Below are 7,139 nucleotides of genomic sequence, written 5' to 3'. Positions count from 1 at the left end.
TTACTGTTGATAATCTCCACGCATAACTCATATCAAACATATGTGCGAGCGGGACTTCGTGTTGGAGCAGCTGCGCTCCAACACGCAACCTAAAATGACTTAATGGACCCTTTTCGACACGGATGACGTCCAAAAAAGCAAATTGCACGCAATGAAGACAAATAGACTGTCACTTCGCCGGTTGAAATACACATTAAAACGATTTAGTCAGCAGGTGGGGGGGAAAAAAAGCGATCATGTGCACCCAATTGCTCTTTCTCATTACGTTCAATCAAATATCTGTATATAAATACATCTCAAATATCATCGCTTGAGTTACACTGATGTTCGCGGAACACGAAAACAATTTCGTTTTTTCAGTGAATAACCTTGTGGTTCCTCACAAAAAAACCCCCAACAACAATTTGCAGTGTCAATCAGTGAATACCGAACTGCAATTTTGCAAAGGTTCAACCAGTGGCGGACCCTCAGGGCCAGCAAGGCCTTCTCTGCTGGCCTAAACATTCATACAATAACACAAATTTAATTCATGTTATTTTATTTTCATAAATATGTAAACAAAATTATTCTCTGTATTCTTTACGTCATATTATTTGCACTTAGTCGAGTGGTTGATGAAGTTATTGATAAATAACTTATTTATTATGGTAGAGTTTTTAACCAATCATATTTCAGCTAGCTTGTGTTGCCAGGTCAATTAAACTTGCTCGGGGCCTTCAGATTAAACAGAGCAGGCCCCTGTGCGCTGTAAATGAACAGGCACAGTCAGGTTGCAATAGCCAATCGGATCACGAGTCTGCGCACCGGGGCCATCGAGAATGCCTTACGTCGAGACTGGACGTGCGCGTTCGGTGATTGGATTAGCGCCTGCTAGAGGGAGCTCTCACTGCATTTTAACCCAAAACGGCCGAAGAAGAAGACGTTGATCTGGTTGCTGAACTACTTTCCACACAATTTTCAAGACGGACCTTCCACGAAAAGCTGGATATTGTGCGAAGAGGTCGCCAAACTCCTGCGCTAGCTGGCCTGTCCCGGCAAGGAAAAGGGTTTGTCCGTCATTTTCAGACGAGCAATTATGAACGGCACCCGTGGCTCACAGCCTCTGAGAAACGCTGCAAATTGTACTGCTGGGAATGCCTATTGCTTGCAACGGACCGATTTGGTGTTTGGAGCCACACTGGATTTACCCATTGAAGTTGTTTTACCAAGGCAGCAAGGAAACATCAGAGCACGGCTGGGCACTTACAAACTACGGTGCGTTTGGGGACACTCGCGTCGATGTGCAGCTCAGTGAACAGGCACCACATTGGTGAGTAAATGAATTCTATTTTACATTTCTTCTTGTCATTTTATTTCGTTAGTATTAAATTAATGGTAACGAAATAAAATGACAAAGATACAAAAATGTATCAAATAAATCTCGTTCAATCTCAGCTGCTCAACATTTTGAGTTTTTTGCTGTTGTATAGCCGATTCTCCAAATGCAAATGATCTGTTTACTTTATTTTCAAAGAATAGTTTGTTTTGCTATTGTTTGGTTGGTGTCTTATATGAAACTGCGACATTGCGCAATTTATTGGACAGACTTGTTTAAGATCACACAGCGTAATTTGGGTGGCCTTTTATTTAGTATTTTTAAATCATCTTTTTATTTTTGACAATATCTATAAATTTAGTTTCCTGCTCTTAATTGTGAATGCATTCTTGATGGTTTTAAATGCTCCTAAAATTAAGTGCTGCTTGACGAGCCTAGACTGTATTGTGTTCATGTATGTGACGTCACTGAAGGCCTATGGCTGAAATGCACGGCCCGCCACTGGGTTCAACGAATATTAACGCATATCGTATTGTGATACATTATCAATGAGCTGTGACCTCGGATTGATTTTGTGAGGTGTGGTACATTTTCCAAATGCGTCAATCACTGCTTAATCTATCCATGGTCATATTTGCCAAATTGCAAATTACTTTCATTTCCCGCCCCTGATATATTGGAACTAGTAAATGGCTCCTTTGCGCCCTCTTCAAACACCTTCAAAGGCTTTGAGGGTTGACAAAAGTCCCATTTTGAGGATCTGCCGGATCATTTCAACGAGCAAATCCTCACACTCTCGACGCCGAATCGCTCATCTTGTCAATGTGGCCTCACTTATTATGTCATTATGTTAATTGCTCCCCACGCTTACAGCATTCGTGCGGGAGACAGTGCGACGATAATCACCGACGAGTGCCGCCCATAAACTGTATTTACAGTCGGGATGAGGCTGGAAACTCCCTCATCTTTTTTTTTTTTAATTCTTTCTGCATCATCGTGACGACTCGCGTATGGTTCTCATCCGTGGCTGACGAGATCATCTTCCGACATCTGGAATTGTTTGGGATTGAACTGCGCTCCAGACGTAGATAGCAAGCACTTTAATGACATCCAGACGAATGCTTGACAACTGCGCATGTCCACGGTGGTGTTAGTCCAGGCTTGGAGACATGCTGTCAAATCCGCTTGTCTTGTTTGGCCGGACCTTGTGGGTCCCGCTGCTCGATTGAAGGAGAAAATCTCATTAGGCACAAATGCAGGTGGCATTTTTTTAGTTTTTCGGGGAGGGGGGGGCGAGGGGTCAAGCGGAAAGTGTGAGATTTCATGGCGTGGAAGGACAGCCTTGACGTGAAGGAGTTTGTTACCAAAGGGACAGACACTACAGACCAATCAAAAAAGTGCATTCAAATGGCGTCGGTCCGTTTTTTTCGATAGTGCTTATCGCCTTCTCCTCGTCGGGGTAGGGCCAGGGTTCTCCTTGGCAGGTAGGGGTGTAACGGAATCGGAAAATTCAACAAAAAAAAATCACTGCACAGTTTCAAACCCATCCAAGAGACATAAAAAAGTCAAAAACAATGACCGACCAAGGGAGACTGAACGGGGAGGTTCCCACCCGACGGCCAAATTTTTTTTCTTTTCTTTTTTTTATGAAAAAGAAACAAAAAGAAGGGGGAGAGGAAAAGAGACAAGTCCAAAATTATGCTCCCAAAAGGGAGGGGCACAGTATGAGTTTGGATTTTAAAAAAAACAACAACAAAAAACTCAAATATTGGGTAACCTTCCTCGAAAATCACATTGTCCGATCCCTGGTGAGCTATTTTTCAAGCAGGGCAACTCATGTGGTCCTTGGGGGGGGCTACCTGGCGCCTGCCTTGGAAATAGATCCCTGGTCTGGGACAACGAAGTGGTCACTCGTGGCGGGGGCCGTGGACGGCAACATTTGAAATGGCGTTCAGGCGCGGTGATGTCACCGCGCGCTTGTGTGTCTGCTGATGACATCATCGGCCCGTTCGGCTTGAGCCCCTTTTGCGGAGAACTGGGTCGCGACGCTCGCGAATGCGTCTGCGTACCCTGCTATTCGCTTTGCGCGTCCAAATTCTCAAATATTTGTTTGCCTCTTTCATACGACTTGAACTCCCGATGCCGTTATTATTCGACTTGTCAGTCTAAGTGTCATTTGGGCTGCGAGTTTGTACGCCGTTTGCGAACTGGAGCCCGTGTGTCAGCGGGGTATTTTTAGCACCACCTCTCACGGCATCGCAATGGCACTCGTTGGCACCTCTCCGAGTTCAACGCGCCGCCTCCCAACCACCATTCCTCACCCGTCCCCCGGTGCCTGACGACTAACTCTCCACGAAGAGCTCAGGAAAGAGAGAGACGGCGATCCGGCAGTGGAGGAGGCGGGAAGCCGGTCAGACTGTCGTTGCCGTGGTGACAAAGAGCAACGGGTCAAAGGGCTCGATTGAAAAGGAGCCTCGTTTGTCTCTCCGCTTGGCTCACTCGGGGAATTTTAACGAGGGGCATCTGAGCATTTGTGTACGGTGTTTATTAACTCTTCAAGTCACACTTCAAAAATCATCTCGATTAATGTTCCATCATGCATCCGTCGGTTCATTCTCTGGAGAGCCTTGCGGTCGGTAGGGTCACGGTCGACGGAGACAAACGAGCATTCCCGCGTTTAAGAGTTGATTGAACTCGAGTCCGACCGCCCACGGAGAGATGCGACCCGACGAGACTGACCTGGACAATCGTGAACGGCACACAGCCGGCAACCAACTCGCTGCAACAGAAAAACTGCGCCCCCTGGTGTTGTTAGTCCAACCTTGGTGGGCAGTGGCAGTTGTGGCATGACCAGGAACACTAACTGGTCTCGCATCCGTGGCACGCGAGGATCGAGACGGACATGAAGGCGACAGTAGTTTTGAAATCGGGGAAAAAGCAATCTGATAACCAGGCAACGTTACAACGTTCCCTTCATTTTCCTTTTTGTGCAAGGCAAGATTCATGCCAGTCAAGCTTGCACCACCACTGTTGGTCTAGGGCAAACTTTGTCTTTTTAGGGCAGAAAAATGGAAGGATGAATGCTAATGGCCCCTGGGCTGTAGCTCGGACACCCACCTGCCATAGCGGGTCTTCTCTTGACCCAGTGGCATTTTTTTCTGAGAAGGAATGGGCAAAGAGGAAGAGCATTGAATGACAACATCTATCTTGGACAGGTGAATCATGGAAGGTTTGGAGTGACCCGTTGAACAGGGCGGGCGGGGCAACAATTGCAGAGGAGCTTCCCGAATACCACCCGCGGCACCCCCACACACTGTCACATTGGCGTGTGTGTGTGTGTACAGATGAATAGCAGAGTCTGAAAGTGAAAGCCGACACCCCCAAAGCTAGCCGGCCACCGGCGCCCTCTCCTCCGAGCAGGGGCACAAGTGCAATTGCTACAGCTGAGGAGGTCCCCAGGGGAGTGGAGGACTGTGTGAAGGGTCACCTCTGGGGTGCAGGGGGTGGGGTGGGTGTGCTGACAAACATTCAACCCTCCCCCGCCTCCCCGAAAATGGTCACATCTTGCCGTGCGGTCAGATGGACTAATCGACAAGTGTGTCAACCAAACGTAGGTTTTTATCATGTTTTTGTTTTTGGAATGTGGGAGGAAACCGGAGTACCCGGAGAAAACCCACGTGGGCCCGGGGAGAACATGCAAACTCCACACAGGAAGGCCAGACCCACGACCTCTGCACTGTGAGGTTGACGCGCTAACCACAGGCGCACCTGGCGCCGCCCTCAAAGTCTTCGAGGATTTTCCGCAATCTTTTTTTTTTTTTAATAGGCTTAGTAGATCACTGGTCAGAGATTTTTACTCATCCTCATGAAATTACTGCAAGTTGTTGGGCGCAAACCTAGAACGGAATCTGTAAAAATATCATAAATACGTCGGCATCGTAAAGAAGTTTTACCTTCGCCATTAAAAGATATCTTGCACCCCCCCCCCCCTCACCCCCGCCCCAGTGTGTGCGAAGCGTCTCGTCCCAGGGACCCAAGCAGCGACAGAAAAAAATGGTATGCGTCCAGATTTTTATCGGCTTTTAAATCTCCTCCGGGCAAAGGGTCTAACGGCATCGGGAAAAAAAAAATGATCAAGGTCGTGCGCTGTGAATTTCGGCAAAGTCGGCGATTTAATTAAAGCAGTGAGCTCAGCAGTTCAAGTGGCGGATGTCGTGGCTAGATGGGCATAATTAAGTTATGCAGTCCCCACGACGCTAATTCGCTGCGTTTTCCGTCCACTTCGATTCGGCAGTCATTAACATTCGACGTCCGTCATTTCGCACTCACGTGATCACGTGACGGCGCTGTAACGGGTCAATAGAGCAGCAAGTACCACTTCAAAAACGATTTCGCTCTCCCAACACCTGACCTTCCACTTTCACACCAAAATATCATCTATTCTCTTTTAGCCCGATTTGTTCGGTTTTGTTCCTTCGTCCGATTAACAAACAAACTTGAGCGGTGAATCTTCCGAGAGGTTTCAGCAAGCCATAAATTGTTTCACTTTGACAGTATAATATTTCAGATGTCTGGATGTGACTGTCTTATAATTAAATCGGACCCACCGCTTTTTACTGCCTTCCTTCTAAAAATGGATAACGGAATGGCCGGCACGAAAAAAAGATGCTGATGTCATCCTTCACATCTCTGGATATTGTCCAGATTTAACCCAGGGGTGCCCAATGATTTTTTTTTTTTCAACTGAGTGCCGCATGCAGAACAAGGTGAAGATGCGCCGTATTGTTTGATATTTAACACCTGTAGTACATTAAACACACACACAAAAAAAAAACCGTGTCGCTCAAATTGGAGAAGTTACGACGCACTCTGATGGAATTAAAACATATATCCCGTGTTGATGTGAATTCAAGATATAATTTCGTATGTGCAGTATCCGTGGCTACAAAGCGAAGCGCGGAGAGTCTCTGTCACCAAAATGCACGAACATTTCCGAGTACGTTTATACTTGTAATGTCAATCCAGTGTCCAAGCCTGACACGATCGAGCTTTGGCTTCTGTTGAATCCAAAAATTGGACAGGCAAATTAAAGTTTGTTGGATTTTGTCTTTGCTTGCGCTCCTTGACTCACGAGTTGAGCCACTGACCAGTTATATTCAGTGTCATTCAAGAAAAATCTCTACCGTAAATACTGCAGTGACAGGTTCTGTTTTTGGTCACAAATAGAACCAAACAATTAATCAAATTCAAATTGACATCACATTATAATAGAAGGCAATTTTTTAAAAAATTGATTTGTATAGTGTCTAGATAAAGTCAGTGCTGAAGAAGTGCGGACCGAATGTACATATTTTTCATGAAACATGGAAAACTGGAGCGGGGAAGGAAGGCTAAATCACTATTGGATGATTTTTAAAAATCATTCAGCCCGAGTCTGATGAGTATGATGTATTTTATTTAAATCTTTTATGGTTTTGTCATGATATTAGATAAATATTGATTCTGAACAGCACCAGGTGATGAATTTGGCACGGTTGCGTGCTGTTACGTTGCGCTTTTGTTTTCTATTGATGTTTGCTATATTGCAATGTGATGGTGGTATTAGAATTTGATTAAGTCCTCACTGAAGGCGTCCGGTAGTAAAACGCACAGCCCGCCGCTGTAAAACGTCCACTTGCATGTTTAATTCAAACGGAGGACATCCGGTCTCACATCGGCGCGACATAGGAAATGGGAATACATGGTGGGGTTCAATCCGCATCCCAATTTCCTGGTTACGGATTATTCCCAGTGAAAAGAAGACACGTGAGCCGTTTTCAATGCG

The sequence above is a fragment of the Hippocampus guttulatus genome, chromosome 6 (assembly GCF_054856545.1).
Source record: "Hippocampus guttulatus isolate MCC_2025c chromosome 6, RoL_Hgut_1.0, whole genome shotgun sequence".
Lineage (NCBI taxonomy): Eukaryota > Metazoa > Chordata > Actinopteri > Syngnathiformes > Syngnathidae > Hippocampus > Hippocampus guttulatus.
Note: the sequence above shows the minus strand (reverse complement) of the source record.